This window comes from Euprymna scolopes, chromosome 23, assembly GCF_053919585.1.
Source record: "Euprymna scolopes isolate OS-2025 chromosome 23, ASM5391958v1, whole genome shotgun sequence".
NCBI lineage: Eukaryota > Metazoa > Mollusca > Cephalopoda > Sepiida > Sepiolidae > Euprymna > Euprymna scolopes.
The window spans coordinates 12,690,660-12,710,527 of record NC_136504.1 but is presented as its reverse complement, the minus strand read 5'-3'; positions in this window follow the sequence as shown (position 1 = coordinate 12,710,527).

Below are 19,868 nucleotides of genomic sequence, written 5' to 3'. Positions count from 1 at the left end.
AGATGATGTTACAGAGTTTTAGCTTTGTACGACAGCTAAGTCTCTCTCTCTCGGTTCAAAATGTCGAGATCCAGCAACAAGCATGAGCAAGATAGCCAGCAACAAATCAAACTGCAGACCAGCTTAATGCGGGTACTGGTCTCCCACTTTATGTATGTTTTTTTAATCAGAGATTTGCTTCACCCAGAGGAGTAGCCTTAACAGGGCTTTTGGGAGTCCTCTCCACCCCACACACATATCGAAATAAAGATATACACGTACATATACAAGCGTGCATACAAACAGATGCACGAAACCATAAACATACATACACAAGAATAAATACACATGACAACATGCACATACACTCATACATTATTAAATACACGCATGTACATACATATGCACACACACGTAAACATACACGTACATGTAGAATATATATGAAGGAGAATTTATCATGACGATGATGATGGTTGTTAGGAATACGTGAATTCAACATGAATAAAAGAGTAAAACAATCCCAAATACACAGAACATAGAATAGAGAGACGTTCGCTTCGCCAGTTGTACAGTTTTTAAAATGAAAACGCGTTCATAACGGCACAAATCCACAACGTTCATGACGACGACGATGATGGTTGTTACGAATAGGTGAATTCAACATGAATAAAAGAGTAAAACAATCCCAAATACACAGAAGATAGAATATATATATATATATATATATATATATATATATATATATATGCATGTAGGTGTGTGTGTGTTAATGGAAAACGCATACCCACATGCATGCTCTGCATATCTTCTTTTATATCTCCAGGTGACCGGAAGTGATATGCTATGAACTACAACATTCACACCTCAATGTTTTTATTTCCGTTTTGGATATTATATAATGGAGATCATTTTCTTGCTTATGCTCGCTATCCACGTTGCTTTTCCTAAATAAAAATTTAAGAAATATTTTTTCTCCTGAACTATAAGTTTTATTTAAGGCATTATTTCTTTCTTTAGTTTTCGTTTTCGAAGAGATCAATTTATGAACAATTCAATTTACTTTCCTAGCAAAAATTAAATCTGTATTTGCGCCAGTAGCATTCGGCGTTATTCAAAAAATTCAGATAAAAAAAATTCGTTATTCAGATAAAAAAAATTGTGGTGCTTAATTTTCTGCTTCGACAACATTTGCCTTTTTGATTGCTTTTTGGAATACGTCGATAAATCACTCGACCAGTTCGTCTGATCTTGGGGGGAAAGGTGCACTTTTTAGATAATTTATCGAGAATATTTTTTACATATAAATAAGCTGTTGCAAAGTCTATATCCGTTATAATTGTATATATCGTTTATTGGAAAATTGTGGATGCCACATCTATTCCATATTGAAGTCTTTTATTTTTAATAAACCTTTATGTGTATTAATGATCAACAATTTAGCACACTTTTCTTCAAAAATATCTTTTTTGAAAATATCTAATTTAGAAAATTGTATAATTGTATGTATTCATATATATGCATGTATGTATGTATGTATTTTATATTTCTTCTTATTTCATTTGGTTTCCTTCAAAAACTCCTGCTGATAATTTAATTCTTAAATAATAACTTGTGCATTTCCGTTGAACTCTTTTTGCTCAAACTTTTGGCGCCTTTAACGTCATCTTGTCTGGGTCATTTTGACATTGGGTTTTCTATTTTAAATTTATTCCAATCACCATTCAACTTTTTTCCTCCATTCTTCTTCTTCTTCTTCTTCATCCTCCTCCTCCTCCTCCTCCTCCTACTCCTCTTCTTCTTCTTCTTCTTCTTCTACTACTACTACTACTACTACTACTACTACTACTACTACTACTTTACTCATTTTCCTTAATTCAGCCTTGCCTCGACAGTCGAGCTGTATATTTCTTCCATTCCTTTTTTACGCACATTTTATCTTTCTTTTAATAATATATTGGAATTCTTTCCCTTTTCCTTATACCTATTTGTGAATTATTCCACGGATTTCTGCCTTTTGGATTACTTTGGATTATCTTCCAATTACGCGACTCCCTTGGATTTTACTTGTGCGAATGGAAATTTAACTAATTTTCTTGGATTCTACATCTTTGGATTTTACCGTCATTGGATATTTTACCCTTCACCAGACTATTCAAGTAAGATCTATGACTTGTAGTTTCATTTCATACTTTTGCAAGCAAAATCCGATCCTGCATTTTACTAAATCCTACCCTCTGATGAGAAGGAAAGTATTTCTTCGAGACTCCGCGGATTAAGGACTATCTACTTATTTAGTGTTTCGTTTTTAAAATTAAATATGTTTTTAACTCTTTTTCAAAGTGTTTCTTAACATGTTTTATTAACTAATTGTTCTTATATATATATATATATATATATATATATATATATATATATATATATATATACGGTCTTCGTGTATCGTTTCGTGGTATAAAATGTTCTTCTAATGAATGTGTGTATACAGAGTGTATATACGTTTGTATATATGCAACAGAGAAGGCGGAACTGCTTGTCTGACGATTCGCTTCCAACTCTACATTAGAACCAGCAAACAACTCCCTCCCTAATTTCCCTATGCGGACTGAAGCCACAATAGTTGATGTAAATATCACCCCTTCTCATGTCCGCGATATCATAAAACACTTAGAACCCTCAAGACGTGTGGATCTGATCTAATCCCTGCTGTACTTAATTAAGAAATGCTTAGCTGAGTTAGCCCTGTACTTTCCAAACTCTACAATAAATGCCTTGCTGAATCTTGCTTCCCTAATAGCTGGGAAGTGGCCTCTGTGGCATCAGTGTAAAAGAATTCTGGCGAAAAAACCCTCTCAATTATCCTCCTATCAGTCCCCCCCTCTTCGCTAAAATCTCTGAAACCTTAATTAATCACACACTAATCTCTCTGAGAAACAATATGGATTTAGGCAATGTCGTTCTACTGCAAATATTTTCAGTCATCTCTGAAGGCATATACCATCAACTAGATAAGGTGGACAAAGCCAGAGCTGTAGCCCGCCATATATTTAAGGCCTTTGACAAAGTCTGGCACGAAGGGCTGCTAATGAAAATTTAATCGTATGATATAACTTGACGTATACAAAATATATTTAGATCATTTTTAGACAATAGGTCATTGATGGACGTACATCCAAGCAGCATAACATTAACGCAATTCTTGGACCACTATTATTCCTGATATTAATTAACGACTTCCCTGATAATATTGTATCCGAGGTGGGTATATTTGCTGATGATACAACGCTCTATAACATGCACAAGAGAAGAACGGATGTACACAAATCTAAGACAATGGCAAAATTGTTAGAAAATGACTTCCAGACCATAGTGGAATGGGGCCGTAAATGGATGGTAAGACTAAGTTTTAATAATTACAAAATGCCTCCCCAAGCACCAATATCTATGACAAATAACATCCTACCTGAGAATTCTTCCTTCAAACTCCTCAGCCTAACATTCACAGGCAATATTAACTGGAACAAATATATTGAGGGCATTGCATAGGCTGCTACTAGAAAAGTGGGTTCCCTCTATCGTGCTAGAAGACTAATCACACCTGAGAATCTTGTACCTCTACAAAGCCACCATTCGCCCATGTATGAAGTATTGTTGCCACATCTGGGCTGATGCATCTACCACTAGCCTCTCCCTCTTTGAAAGGGTCCAAAAAAGAGTCTTCAATCTAATATGTCCCACTTTGTCAACTAAGCTCCAACCTCTGTCCCATCGCCGCAATGTTGCATCTCTGTGTCTGTTTTACAAGTATTTTAATGGAATATGCTCTGGCGAACTTGTTGTCCTTGCGCCCTCTTGACGTACATATCCCCGACAAACCCACTTAGCAACAAAATCACACCCCTTCACTGTTGAGGCACCTAAATGCCAGAAAGCTTTATACTCTAATAGTTTCTTCCCTTGAACAACTAGACTTTGGAATTCTCTTCCTGCTACCTGCTTCCCTGACTTTACTGATATTCAAAAATTTAAATGTAACGTACTACCAACATCTTGTTAGGCATGGTTCCAAATAGTAGTCCCTTGCGTCCAAGTGGCAATATGCCTTGTTAGGGGGTGAACGTGAGTAAAAAAAGTATGTGTCATAGTCATCTATACGACGTGTGTATATACGTGTTCATCTATGACCGCCTAGCGTTGTAATCGTCAAACCTAGTTTTTCTATTGTTTGTTGAATCGATGCGTGTACAACACTTACGACAGTATTTATATATTAACAGATACAGTTTAATAACAGACATGTAACATTTACAACAGAAAGGGACGAATAACCGTCTCTGGGTGTTTACATCAGCCAGTGGAGAAACATATCTGTTCTATTTTTGGTTTTTATTTGGCAGTTCTCGCAAAAGCTGCAAATGAAGATTCGTACAAAGTGTTGGTGGTATTTACAGCAGCTTTATTTACCAGGTGTTTCCCCTATTGGAAAACTGCAACTCTGGTCCTAGACTATCGCCATTTCTGATCGTCTCTACTCGGATCCGAAGATCGCTTCTTTCTCCTTCTGTCTACCAACTCGGTCTGATCTCTCTGACTCCCAAATTTTTACTAAAAAGATACATGTCTTTCAAGCTTCATCCTAAGATCCACGTCATCTTAAGTGACCTCTACGTAATACTACGCCAGACTGTATAGATCAAATCTATTTTTAAATTATTATTTGTTTGTGTTCTAACATTCTTTTCTATTAAAACATCTTCACATAAATAATTTTGTTTGTAAATATTTATTTTGCTATGGTAACATTCTTTCTGACATTCTATTTTTACAAATATTAATAACGATCAGAATAATCGTCGACCAGAACATTTTTTGGCATTGCCTGGCAAATATGTCACAGGAGTTCTGTTTTTACTTTTTATTTTGTTTTTAACCCTATCATAGATTTTAATATTTTGCTCATGACATGTTTGGTTTTTAATGGACAGTTTTAAATGTAATTCCCTACAGCCTTAACGGTTAATTTTTAAAAGTTTTTTTTTTGTTATCTTCTGCCTTCATCTTTATCGCATGAATAATTGCTATATCGCGTTCTGCGATTTTTGCATTGTCCACTCTTAAATTCAGAATTTCTTATAGTGCATGAATATTTGACTTTTAAACTTGTCGGACATTATCTTGTTCAACCATAATGAGATCAGGCAACCAAACAAAATGACCGAACTATTCAGTAAACAAATAAATATGATATGAACATTTACTGCTGCCACTGCAACAACAACAATAAATAATAATAATAATAATAATGATAATAATAATAATAATAATAATAATAATAATAATAATAATAATAAATCCTGTCAAATTGTAGACTTTGCAGTCCCAGCTGCTCACAGGATGAGTATGAAAGAAAAGGAGAAACGAAGCAAATACACAGAGCTAGCTAGAGAGTTAAAAGGGATTTGGATGATGAAGAAAATCAAAATAGTACCGATAATAGTAGGAGCACTAGGAACAATTCCGAAAAACTTCGAAAAAAGAATGTCAGAAATTGGAATCAGAGGAATAACTGCAAAAGTACAACGACTAACGATAATGAAAACGACTGAAATATTAAGGAAAACCATTGAATGCGGAGAATAATACAAGACAATATAACGAATAAGCGTTACAGGGAATGAAGAACATGAAACTGCATATTTACAAGCTATACATCCCCCCCCATCATGCATTCCCCCCTCCATTGTTTTAAAAAAAAATTATACCAAAGGGCCGAGAAGGGTCAATAAGGACTGAAAGACCGAGGAGCGAGCGCTAGCCAGACCTCGGCTGGACAAGCGCAAAGAGAACTGGGTCCTTGGGGAGGCTGAGCGCCACTCAAATTCCAGTATAAACCAATGCCACTGCCAGCGAGAAATCAATGGTAAGCGGCTGTTCAGATGATGCAAATTCATTTGCAAATGCTATCGAAGGAGGTGGAGAGAGCTGGACGTCTGGGGAGACTTGTTGTCACTCAGCTTCCAGAGAACATCACAGGTTACCAATCAGATCGTTTGTTGACTTGTGTGAAAGCTCCATGTGAGCCGCCAATATTAATAATAATAATAATAATAATAATAATAATAATAATAATTTGAAATATCACATTGATAAAATTGCTAAATGTCGACTGTGTGAACAGAAAGGTGAGAATGTACAGACAGTAACTCCCAGATCGTCAGGACCAGCAAGCCTCACTTCTGGATCTATTTCTGACAATAGTAACTGAGGATTGTGTAACAAATGCCGATTGCCCACACGGGAAAGCTGATCATGCTGTGAAAATGATAGACATTACTCTAAACTCTGGACTCCAAGTTGAAGAGCCATTGCTGAAAACGACAAGGTACTACAATAAGGCTGACTTGGATGTCATTAGAGATTACATCAGAGATGCCCCATGGAGAAACTTCTTTTCATTTCCTGCGGAACAGTGCGCAAATGAGACCACTGAATGTTTCAAAGCAGCAATTGAAGCACATTTTCCCACATGGAAGTTCTATAGCAAACCACAATGGTTTACTCCTACTTGCACAGCAACCATTGCTCAGAGGCAACATACATACCGCATATTTGTCCAGCATAAGTCCAGTACAAACAGACAAAAGTTTATAAAAGCTAAAAGTAATTGTAAGGAAGAAGTAGCGACAGCTAAGAGAGAATATATCTAAACTACTAGAAAATGCAGTGAAGCATAGAAATTAGAAACTCATGATTTCTGGGAAATCTACAACAGTATATTAAATAAGGGGGATTCAATAATTCCCCCACTATACAACGATCATGAGCTTGTTTACACACCAACAGAGAAAGGTAACATGCTTGCCCGTCAGTTTGCCTGAAACTCTACTTTAGACCCAACAAACCACTCCCTCCCTGATTGTCCTTTACGGACAGAAACCACACTAGATCTGAAAATCACTCCTTCTCAAGTACATGATATCATAAAAAACCTAGACATCTCATAAGCATGTGGACTCGGTCTCATCCCAGCTGTACTATTAAAAATATATTCTGTTGAAGTTGCTCCAGTTCTCTCCAAACTCTTCAACAAATGCCTTAACGAATCATGCCTTCCTGACTGTTGAAAAACTACTTCTGAAGTACCAGTTTATAAGAATTCTGGTAAAACAACTGACACATTAAATTATCGCTCCATTAGCCGCTCTCTTTTCGCCAAAATATTTGAGTCCATAATTAATTAAGCTCTAGTCCATCACCTTACAGTTGCTAAACTTCTGTCCGCCCATCAATATGGATTTAGGCAAGCCCATTCTATTGCAGATGTTCTATCTGTAAGCTCCGAACGTATATACCATGCACTGGATACGGCAGGGGAGGGGAGGGAAGTAGTCCTAGATATATCTTCTCATAAAAATCAGATCCTATGGTATTTGATGAACACTTAACATAATTAAATCTTTCTGAAATAAGAGTAAAATCCAGGTTGTCCTCGATGGTCGTACGTCTAAACAATATTATATAAATGTGGGTGTACCTCAGGAGCTGGTCCTTGGACCTTGGTCCTGATATTCATAAATGACATCCCTGATGAAATAGTCTCTGAGATGGGTATATTCGCTGATAACACCACGCTCTATAACAGGCACGAGAGGAAAATGAACACATATCAAAGGCAATGTTGGAAACCCTAGAGGAAGACCTCCAGTTTGTAGTGAAATGAAGTCTAAAATGGATGGTAACGTTCAATGCTGCCAAGACGAAGCCCTTTTTCTTTAATAATTACAAGAAAAATTCACAGCCACAAATAGCTATGGCTAAATATACATTACCTGAAGAAGAAGGTGAGCTCTCTCTACCGTGCTAGAAAATTACTTATGACTGGAAGTATCCTGTACCTCTACAAGGCCACCATTTTCCCATGTATGGAGTATTGTTGTCACATTAGGGCTGGTGCATCTACTACTAGTCTCTGTGACATAATCTTTAAATTGGATTATGTATTTAAATCCAAATTTAAATATTTAATTTTAGACTGACGAGATATATCGTTTTTTTTATTTTTATATTTTGTCGCCGAGGCAAAATAAAACATGATTCCCACAAGATACAGTAGTTGTTTTGAACTGAGCGAAAGTCTACTTATGTACCCCCTCATCTTTAAAACTTGCAGAGACTTCACCGGCTTTACAAGTCTATTTTTAGACCAGATTGTAAAGCAGAGAGAAAGAGGGGGGACCGGAAGTGGTATTGCTTCCCCTTTCCCTTTTTAACTGGACACTAGTGGAAATGGCTCTTTTCGGTTTGGGTCGCCGACCTGTTAAGCGATCTCTCTCCTCGTGGGAGGAGGGGGTCGACTTCTTCCCCTCATGCGAAAAGGAGATATAGATACACAACACGTGAACGACGCGACCTTCTTCTCCAGTCATGCGAGAGAATGCGATTAATTTACTTTCTCACGAAAGAGACGATGACTTTTTCCCCATCATGCAAAGGAGATGCGGATGTACTGATGCGGACGATGTGATCCCTTATCCCTCACGAAAGCGACAGATATATAAAGTGCGTGAATTTGCTATTTGAACTTTTTCCCCACCGAAGGAAATATCTTGGATTAACTGTGTCGTTGACGAGTTGTGAAACACTCCAGCAAAAGAAAAACAGCGGGGGGAAACAAAAGAGACCTGTAAGTGCAAAGACTTTGATTACCCCCCCCCAGACTTTCGCTCATTTCAATACGCGTAGATATACTACAGATTCCATAACTTTGAATACATTTCTTTTTCTTTCGTTAAACTCTTCCTTTTTTTTTTTATCTTAAATCTATTTTTTGTATCATTTGGAAAAGTGTCTGTTACCTCGTTATTTCATCGCGTTTTTATTGTGTTCGTCCTTGTATCTCTACACACTTATTTTAATTTTGCTGTGTCACATATGCGATAAAGAGAAAAATACTTTATTTTTTGCTTTCCCGTACATTCCCTTATACCCCCCCCTTTTTGGCAACGTGTTACAAATGTAAACGATATTTGTTTTTATCATTAAGTTTCCGTTCATACCCCTACGTTATAAATTGCTTTACCACACCTTTTATCACATATGTAACAAATGGTGCTCTCGTCCGGGATATTTGAATCCAGTTGTGAGCTAAATCACTGGGGGGCTACGAGCCATATAATCTGTTTGTAGGTGAGACATACGGGACAGACGAACACAAGCGAGAAATAGCGAACTTGATAGGATTAGGGGATAGAAAAATGACTAGTGTAGAAGTATTTTTAAAGTCGCTTTCGTGCGAATGCCTTCAAAAAGTACCCAAGGATGATATCGTAGCAATAGGAAAACATAATGGACTAGATGTTAGACTTGCTCTTCGTAGAGCACAATTAATTCCTATAGTGGAGAAGTATGTTAATAGTCAAAATAAAAACGTTATGACAGGAGTAGATAGCTTCATAGAATCTCCCACATTCGAAGGACTACATAGTTTAAAGAAAGACGACATTGTGGTATTATCGCTTCCCCGGGAGGGTTACTTGGTTGATGAACGTCTTGTGAACGCAGCCAGCTTCCCGGGAATAGACGATTTCCAACGATATCTAAACTGTAGATGTAGATGCTGGAAACATCAACGAAAACGGGTCGATCCGTCGTCGGCTATAAATGTCTGGCATGGGTCGCATTACGTGTGGTCATTGTGTATTCATTGTGTCGTTACAGGCATCTTTCTGTCGTCGGCATTAATGGTATGCTGAAATCGAACACTTGTATGAAAACAGCGAACGAATGCATTTTTATAGAAATATAATTTATTAAACAGTTAACGAGTAGGAAACATATTTAGTCAACCCATCGCGTATAGCGACCAATCCTCAACTATTTTAAAACAATCAAATTATATTTCATTTGTCCCTTTCTTCATTGAAAGAGAGAGAAAAGGAGTGAATGAGAGAGAGAGAGAGAGAGAGAGAGAGAGAGAGAGAGAGAGAGAGAGAGAGAAATATGCGTATCACGCAATGTTTTATTTTTATCCGCGTGTAAGTTTTACCTTTCTTGACACCGGTGAAGTTTCATAACATCTGTCATTCAAACCCAACCGACATGATCTAACATTCCCAAACCCACAAAACAACTTCATTACAAAGTCAGACACAAGGTTAGAAGCTAGATATAGGGATTATTAATGTAGAAGCCCTTAGCTCCCTTAAAAGGGGCTACATCATTGTGCCACATCTCGCCCCCTCCCTTTTTGTGACCTTTGCTCTGACTGGCAAATGTCATAATATCATCGGGTCATTGGCATTTAAAATCTTTTTCTCTTCTCTCAATTATTCTCAAGTATTAATCACCTTTTTTTAAGCATACATTCTTTTGATCATTTTTTTAAATAAAATATTATTATTTTATGTTATTTTATTTATTTTTAACCCCCTTTATCTTCCCCTGTTAAATTTTTTTCTCATTCAATTTTATGGACTATTTTTTTTAAACATTCAATCTTTGGATCATTTTTTTAATATAATATTTTACCAATTTGTTGTATTTTCTTTTCTTTTTTTAAACGTTAGTCGTCCTCTGTTTCCTTTTATAGTCATTTGATTTTTCATTGACTTTTTGTGAAGCTTTATTTGTTTGGAATTTTTCAACACTTTTTTTTTATGTGTGTGTGTGTGTGTGTGTGTGTGTGTGTGTGTGTGTGTGTGTGTGTGTGTGTGTGTGTGTGTGTGTGTGTGTGTGAATTTCTCTTTGCTCCTCTGTATATATATTTTTCTTTTTTTTTTCAAACTTGGCCGTTTTCAAAAGTTTCTTTTGCTTTGTAGTCGGCTTCTACTTTTAATCTTGGACAGGTGTACATTTGAGAATTCTCTAAGTTGTGGGTTACCCGGATATTTTGTACGCGTTTCGGAGTTCTTGGATTTTGTGTAAAGGGATTAGTCATTGAAAATCCCTTCTTTTTCTGAAAGGAAAAGTCCTGTGAACATCCGGCAGTTTTTCTGGGGCTTTTTACGGTTCACAGGTACCTGTGGTGTGGATAGGTGGGAGCATACTTTAATTGCCTCTGTTACAGGTTTCCTTTTTCGGACTGGTGATCGATGCTGACGGAGTGGATTCTTTTTTTTTTTTGTTGTTGGAAACTACTCTAACAGTACTCGTCGATGCATAGCATGGCGGTGACTTGACTCTACCACTGGTATTATTACCAAGTGGGATGTTCACCCCTTTAACCGTTAGTTGGTTAAGGTGAAAGGTTATTTGGGCTTGGTTTCTTTGCAACCAGTCTGCACTTAATATCAACTCCCGATCCAAGTCTGGGGTGATATAAAACCTAGGCTAAGTTTGTGCCTTCTTCATTTTAATAGGCAAATGCGCCATACTTTTTAGTGACATCCTTTGCCCGTTTGCGAGAGTAACTGTTAGGTTAGAATCCCTTAACTCTCCTTTATGCGTTTTTAACTCTTCAAAAACTGATGTTTTGAGGAGCGACACTTCCGATCCAGTGTCGATCAGTGCCTCTATCGGCGTACCTCTTATTTTAACTAGACACTCCATTCCGGAGCTCTGGTTGGGGATTTTATTTCGTCGGGTTTCTCTATTTTCCCGAGTTTTCTTGACCGATTTATTTCTTTGGTGGGCCAGTTTAGGTCTGCTCTCACCACTTTCTAGACATCCATGACCTCTGGTGTTTATCTTTCCCAGGGTTACTCCTTTCTTTAAGGGTTTGTCATGGTTGCATGTCCGTGTGTTTGACCTCTGTGGCGGTCGGTGGTGAGTGGGTTTCGAGTGTAACCTGGCCTTGCTTTTTCCTGAAGTGAAGTTATTTAATCTTTCTTCAGGTGAGCATTGCCAGTCTCGTTCTAGCCTATTATAGCTGGAACGCTCTTGCTGCAGTCTTGCTGAAGCACACCCACAAAACTTATATCTTACAGCGTTACAGCTGCTGTAATGTTCGGTTTTGGGTAACCTAAATCTAGTTGTGGCCCCCTTGGTCCCTGATACCTGTTAAAGCTATTATTTAAGAAAGCCTGCGCCTTCTTGTGGCCACTTCGGAGTCGCTCATAAAGCATTTCGCTTTGTCTAGCAGCAGACAAGGCCTCCGATAATGTCGTCGGATTCGATCTGACCACATCCTCCTTGATAAAGGGGTTATTTAACGCATCTATGAAGAATTCAGCTAAGTGCACTTGCATAGCTGGACCTTCCTTCATCTCTGCGTCCCTATAGACTAACTTAGTAAGTATATTCATCCTACTTGCTAAATCGGCGAGTACCTCACCTCGATCTTGCTTTATTCTTATTAAAGCCCGAGCAGCGTCGGCAGCGTTTGTAAACGCGCCGTACTGGGCTGCTACTTGATCGAGCAGATCCTTACTGGTGCAGTTTGGATGATCATCGAGAAATTCTCCGATTATTTCCGATACTAGTCCGTCCGTAAAATCGTACGGTAGGTTTACTAGCTCTGGGTCTGTAAGCTGATAGATCCGCTCTTTCTTTTTCAGAGCTGCTAGCCATGGCCCAAAGTCGGATGGTTTTCCAGTAAAGATTGGGATCTTCGATCCACCTGTGAGGACTCTAGTAAATTGGGTTTGGTTAGTGTTAACCATTTTGTCTAAATGTATATTTTTAAATAGCCGACGTTTAAACAAAAAGCTCTATCAACAAAATAATTTTTACAAATTATTAAAACCAAAATATTTTCAGAGTAAAAAAAAGAGCAGAAAAAATAGTCACCTTCCTTAGTTTTTCTTAAGAGTTCAGGTGTCTTTTTTTTCTCTATAGATGCTGGGTTGAAGTGGCTGTATTGGAGTTGAGTTCTTCGTTGTTGTGTTTCCGTGAACTTTGATTAATCTTGTGTTTCTTTTCTTTAGTTTTGTGTCCGTGGATTTTTTATTTGTATAGTGGTTGATTTTTTTTGTGTGTCCGTGGATTTTTAATTGTCTAGTGGTTGATTTTTTTATCTTCTGTGCGTGGATTTTTCCGTAGGATCATGCTTGTTCCTATGCTAGAAACACTCCTGGATTTACGGCAACGTGGTACTATCGCTCCACCCATCGCGTATAGCGACCAAGCCTCAACTGTTTTAAAACAATCAAATTATATTTCATTTTTCCCTTTCTTCATTGAAAGAGAGAGAAAAGGAGTTTTTAAAAATTCTGGCGAGAGAACTGACACACTCAATTATGGCAACATTAGCCCCCCTTCCTATCTTCGCCAAAATGTTTGAGTCCTTAGTCAATCAAGCACCAGTCCACCAACTCATAAATGATGAACTTCTTTCTGACCGACAGTATGGATTTAGACCCGTTCTACTACAGATATCCTAACTGTAATCTCCAAATGTATATACTACGTTCTGAACAAGACAGGGGAGGCTACTGCAGTAGCTCTAGATATACCTAAGGCCTTTGACAGTACGATAGTGTTGTCATGAAAATTAACTTAACATAATCATATATTTCTTAAATAAGAAAAATGTCCTAACGGTACTGACATGCAGAAGTTCAAGTGTATGTGAACAGCTGAACTCCTTACATAGTTGTTCCCAATTAGTATCCTTTCACGTTAAAGTGGCACTGTGCCGTGTTTGGGATAAAATAACAGTAAAATAAAATAAAAAAAATAATGATTTCATTAATTAAATTTTTGCCTTCAATTTTCAATTTTTAGTCTACTTTTGCTCTGTGCAATTAAACAGGGTCCTGGGCGACGTTAACTAGAATCGGTTAACTTATTATAATAGAACAGTGTGAAGCTACACATAGTAAAAAGAAAAAGAATACAAAACGTTGCAGAAAATATACTGTTTAATTACTGGTCATCCTTTATATTAATTGAATTAGTTTTTATTCAAGAAACGTTTCTTTTAATTGACTAAAACTCGTTTTTCATCATAAAGAAAAAAAATTTCAGCATTGTGCATGTCACATGGAATGTCCTGGTGGCCGATATTTCTTGTTTTTACCAATTATACTATTGATGCAGATGCAACCAGGATGACGAATTGGTATCTATGCAACCTGTCAGATGGAATAAACGCCAGCATGGTTGCTGTGCAATGGCACGCAAAACACTGCCTGACACAAAGCAGCAAATTATTTGGAGTTTTGGCCGCAACAATATCTATGACCTTTTGTGATGTCACAATTTTCGAGGGGAGGGACTTTTCATGGCTAAAATACAACATAGACGGCATTACTGCAAATGCCTTGACTTCGAAAAATAAAATGCTAGTTTATAATTGATTCATAACAAGGTCATTAATAAATTGTCAATCACCCTATATCTTTATTTTTATTCATACACTGACTAGTCTTGCCACATCTGAGCTGGTGTACCGACCATTTGGTCTGATCGCATTATCTTGTGCGGCTGTTACTAGGGATCCAATTTCCTTGTTTATATTTCCTTTTTGTAGCCATGTCCAGATATTATCTGAGGAGAAGGTTTTCTTACATCTAGGGATCTCTACTCTGTAGGGGTGGAACTTTGCTGCTTGTCGGGTTTGTCGAAGATATTTACGCCAAGGGTTTGTACTTCATCGGAACATCCACCATTAAAATGATTGTAAAACAGGCAGAAAGAATGCATCATTTCGTCGATGGGACAGAGGTTGAAGCTTAGATGACACTTCAGGACCTATCAGGTTAGCGACTCTCTTTTGAACCCTATTCAGGAATAAGAGATGTTACATATGTGATAAAAGGTGTGGTAAGGCAATATAACGTAGGGGAATGAACGGAAACTTAATGATAAAAGCAAATATCGTTTACATTTATAACACGTTGCCAAAGGGGGGGGTATAAGGGAATGTACGGGAAAGCAAAAACCAAGTATTTTTCTCTTTATTGCATATGTGACACAGCACAAAAAACAAAAAACAAAAAAAAACAAGTGGGTAGAGATACAAGGACGAACACAATAAAAACGCGATGAAATAACGAGGTAACAGACACTTTTCCAAATGATACAAAAATAGATTTATTTAAGATAAAAAAGGAAGCGTTTAACGAAATAAAAAGAAATGTATTCAAAGTTATGGAATCTGATATTTTTTTACTTTTTCTTTTTCATTTTCCTCCACATTCACGTCAGCTGACACTGCTATATCAATGGTTATTGCCTTGTGTTTCTTTTTTTCCAGCATGACTAAATCTGGTCTCCTTGCTTCAATCATTTTATCACATTAATTTCACATTATCAATCTCCACTACCTTTTGTGGAACATGCTCTTACCATTATTATTATTATTATTATTATTATTATTATTATTATCATCATCATCATCATCATCATCATCATCATCATCATCATCATCATCATTATTATCGATGTTGTTTCTGTTATTATTATTGTTGTTGTTGTTGTTGTTGTTGTTGTTATTATTATTATGTTATTATTTTGATTATTTATGTTGTTATTTTTATTAATATCATCGATTTTGTTGCTGTTATTATTATTGTTGTTATAATCATTATTGTTGTTGTTGTTGTTATTGTTAATATTATTATTGTTATTGTTGTTATTATATTGTAGTTGTATTATTATTATTATTATTATTATTATTATAATGATAATAATAATAATAATAATAATAATAATAATAATAATAATAATAATAGAACGAAATAAGAGAATACCGTTTTTTTCGTATTGCATTGATTTACTACAAACTTAGATTTTTCACAAAAAAATGGTGACATGAAAGTTAATCAAAGGTAAACTAAGGAACACAGGAAAGAAAACTGAGAAGAAAAAGAAAAGGAGAAAAAAAAATCAATGTAAATCAAAAGTGAAAAAAAAAAACTGAAGAGGCAGGGATCTGCGATAACGAGATGTTCTCACGAAGGTGACACGTGACCCTAACACGTGACCATAACACGTGACCTTAGCCTTCCGTTCTGACTCTTACTGTTTTCCCTTCCGTTTTCATTGTTGTTCTTTTATTTCTTAAAAAAAAAGGCTAAAAGGAGAAAGAGACGCAAGTCTGTTCCTCACGTTAAAGTGCGATTTTACATTAGAAAATGTGACCTCACATGAAAACGAGGCAAGGTTAAACGATGAAAACGAGGTCCTACGTAAGAATGACAATCATCTCACCTTACACAAAACAGGTTACATTAGAGAGCGGTCTCGCGTTAAAAACTGGTCTTTTTTTACCAAATCAATATACATAACATGTCATGGCAAGATGCTATTCGAGGATAATGTTTAATGAGATGCGATGGTGGTATTATATCAGCATGCCGGAGTAACGCTGAAATTGTGTTAGTTGATTATTATTATGATTATTCAGGCCAAAACGTTTTGTCGGCTGAAATATGTTTTAGAATAATCAAAATATTCAAAATAAATATTTATTTACATTAATTTAAGAATGTACCTTACCAATAGTTATCAACAATTTAGTTGACAACTTAGAATAATGACACGTAAAAACATCAGGTGAATATCTTAGTAACATATACTAATGCCGTAACGAGGAAGCTTGAAAGACACGTTGATGCGTGTCTTTCAAGCGTTGGGAATCAGAGAGAGAGAGAGAGAGAGAGAGAGAGAGAGAGAGAGAGAGAGAGAGAGAGAGAGAGCAGACAAGGTCGGTAATCAAAGGGAGAAAGGCGGTCGTGGACAGCAATAGCACTAAGTAGGGGAAAATGTCGATGGTAAAAAGCTAGGACCAGCCTTACAGCTTTCCAAGAAGGGAAACATCCGGAATAAAGCTGCTGAAAATACCACCAAGGTTTCAGGACGTTTGCATCTTTTCTGAGGATCCGTCAAGATCAACCCAAAATGGACTAGGTATGTTTTACCATTGGCCGATGTAAAACCCTAGAGTCTGTTATTTGTCCATTAATGTTATAATTGTTATATGTCCTGTTTAAACAATCACTAGACGATAAATAGGCACATTAAAAAAATATATACACGTAAATAAAGATCATATATACCCCCTCCATGTTATACCACTAGACGATACATGAATTCAGATGTATATATATATATATATATATATATATATATATATATATATATATACAAGACACACGTAGTTAAGCATATTGAGAAGTGATACACGAATTACCATTAACGTATAAAGCGGTGCTCTTTGTGTAAACAAATCGAGGTTAGGTAGTTCGGACAATGTCAAAACATTGTTAATTCATGACTCGCACAGCAGCATAATGGTTACGAGCCCTGACTGTCGTACAGTCGGTCGGGGTTCAATCCTGGCTTGAGGTAGTTGCCAGTCTAGCCGCACTGATGAGCTCTGAAACAGCGAAACAATACTATATGTGGATGACACATTCTACCGAATAATAAAACCGTTTTGTAAAATTCTACTTTACAACTCTGTTTATATATATATATATATATATATATATATATATATATATATATATATATATATATATATATATATATATATACTAAGTTATGAAAATATATATGGCAATTAAGCTACACAGAATATTCCGCGTTTGGAACATAGGGTTGCCACACACACAACACAATGGTTGTCAGAACCAAATCCGAATATTTATGTGGACGATTCTAGATCGGTATTTGTTTAGATTGGCTTTGAAGCGGTTCCATGGTAGTGTGTGTTCTACAGATGGCAAACTGTCGTGAAAAGCTCAGCTTGTCGAAATTCCGCCCGACGCTCGGCACATTTAGATTGAAAGGAAACTTTTAATTTCGTTGTGATACTAAGACGTGTTCAAGCCGTGAATATATTATTATGTGGAACTAAAGATTTGAGCCCAGTCGAGTACCTTACATGGAAATAACGAGTAGAGAGAGAGAGAGAGAGAGAGAGAGAGAGAGAGAGAAAGAGAGAGAGAGACAGAGACAGAGACATACATACATACATACATACAGACAGACAGACAGACAGACAGAGAAACTGTAATGAGCTAGACTTTGAATTTTGTCAAGGCAAGGAAAAATGTGCATATCACCACCTTCCCAAATCTGGTGGCAGTGCTCTGTCAAGTTAAAAAAATCAGACTTTGCCATAATAAAAACGTGCGTAAAAATAGATTATTATTATTATTATTATTATTATTATTATTATTATTATTATTATTATTATTATTATATTTGATTTATTTTTTTTTTTACTCACCGAGAGAAGTCAAACAGGCCATCATCAAAGATTTTTCTTTGAGAACAATCTGTGTTGTTTCCTGGAGTCTAAGTGACAACAAATCTCCCCAGATTCCCAGTACTCTCTACATCTTTCGATAACCTTTGATGATGAATTTGCATTATTGCAACAGCCGCTTACCATTGAGTTTTTATTGGTGGCAACCATTGGTCTTCACTAGAGTTTACGGAGCAATAAGCCTCCACAGGTTCTCGTCCTCTTTGCATTCATCCAACACAGGTCTGGCTAGTGCTTTCTCTGCTTGGTCTTTTCATCCTCCTTGACCCTCCTCGATTATTTGGCGTAGCTTCAGATTATGGTGACAGGCACACAAAAAAGTGGGGGGGGTGCAGGGGTGCAAGGGAGTTAACTTACAGTTATACTGTTTCAGTTCATTATTATTAGTATTAGTATTATTGTTGTTTTAGTTGCTGTTGTAAATTTTACCATTTAGAGGATACACAGAATCCACACAGTACTCCTCAAATTAGAAAAATAAAATTAAAACTAATGTATTATACATATTGCTTTTACCTGGGACGGGTATCTTGCTAGTATTCCATCTATATGTCTATAAAAGTGAAAATGTGTATGTGTGTGAGGACACTTCTCAACCTATATACTTAATAATTTTTTTATCTACGGATTTGAAATTTGGTATATAGGGTGTTCAGACATGTGGAAAAACTTAACCGATTTTCATCCGAAAAAAGGGCTGATAAGGCGTAAAACTTTAAAAATTGGTATGTGGGAGTTATTAGATTTTTATCTGTTTGTCAACTATTTCATGACGACGCATGCATGAATCGTTCACATAATATCTTCCTTATGTTAAGAATAAGTATCGTTTGAAAACATCTTTTTAAAAATTACGCCTGAATAGCCTCCTATATGGTTGACTATGATAGAATTTTAAAAAACCGATTACATATAATGATAGAAGATGTATCGAGACACAGGAATGGGTATGTTTGATCTGGCAGAACGGTGGTTCATTAAAATTTTGGGGTCTGCGTTCGCGCCTGGTCCACAAAGTATGGAAATAAAAGAATTTAAAATTAAAAAAAAACAAAAACGTTTACAAGTGTTTCTGATATAGATGTACATAAGAATACTTTGATAAGTATGTTTTAACTTAAATAGGGATGGTATAATAAAATTGTGGGGTCTGCGTTCGCGCCTGGCCTCCATAGAATGGAAATAGACACAAACTTTAATAAAGACTTTTCATATCTGTCTGCGTAAGTATACTTTGATAATTATGTCTCAGTTTGAAGAAATATGGTATAATAAAATTATTGGGTGTTCGTTCGCGCTTGATCTCCATAGAATGGAAATATGTCACAAAGTTTAACAAGGTTTTTTTAATATAGATCCACAGAATATTGTGATAAGTGTTTCAGTGTGAACAGGTATGGTATAATAAATTATGGGGTTTATCTATTTTATTTTTACTTTCATCACATTTTGCTTTGGTTTTGATACCTCCAAATTCGAAGCTATCTCTTTACAATCCTTCTTTTTCATAACCTATCATACTTTCATAAATCAGAGTCCATTTTCTGTAGGCTGTTTTTTGAACCCAGTCAACGACGGGTACTTTTGCTAGTATATATATATATATATATATATATATATGTAATTGTTCAGTTATATAGATGTAAATACACTTTTTAGTTTGACACAAGGTAATATAAGTGAAGAATACTAGAAAGAAATTAATCCACAACCTAATTAACTATTACGCCAT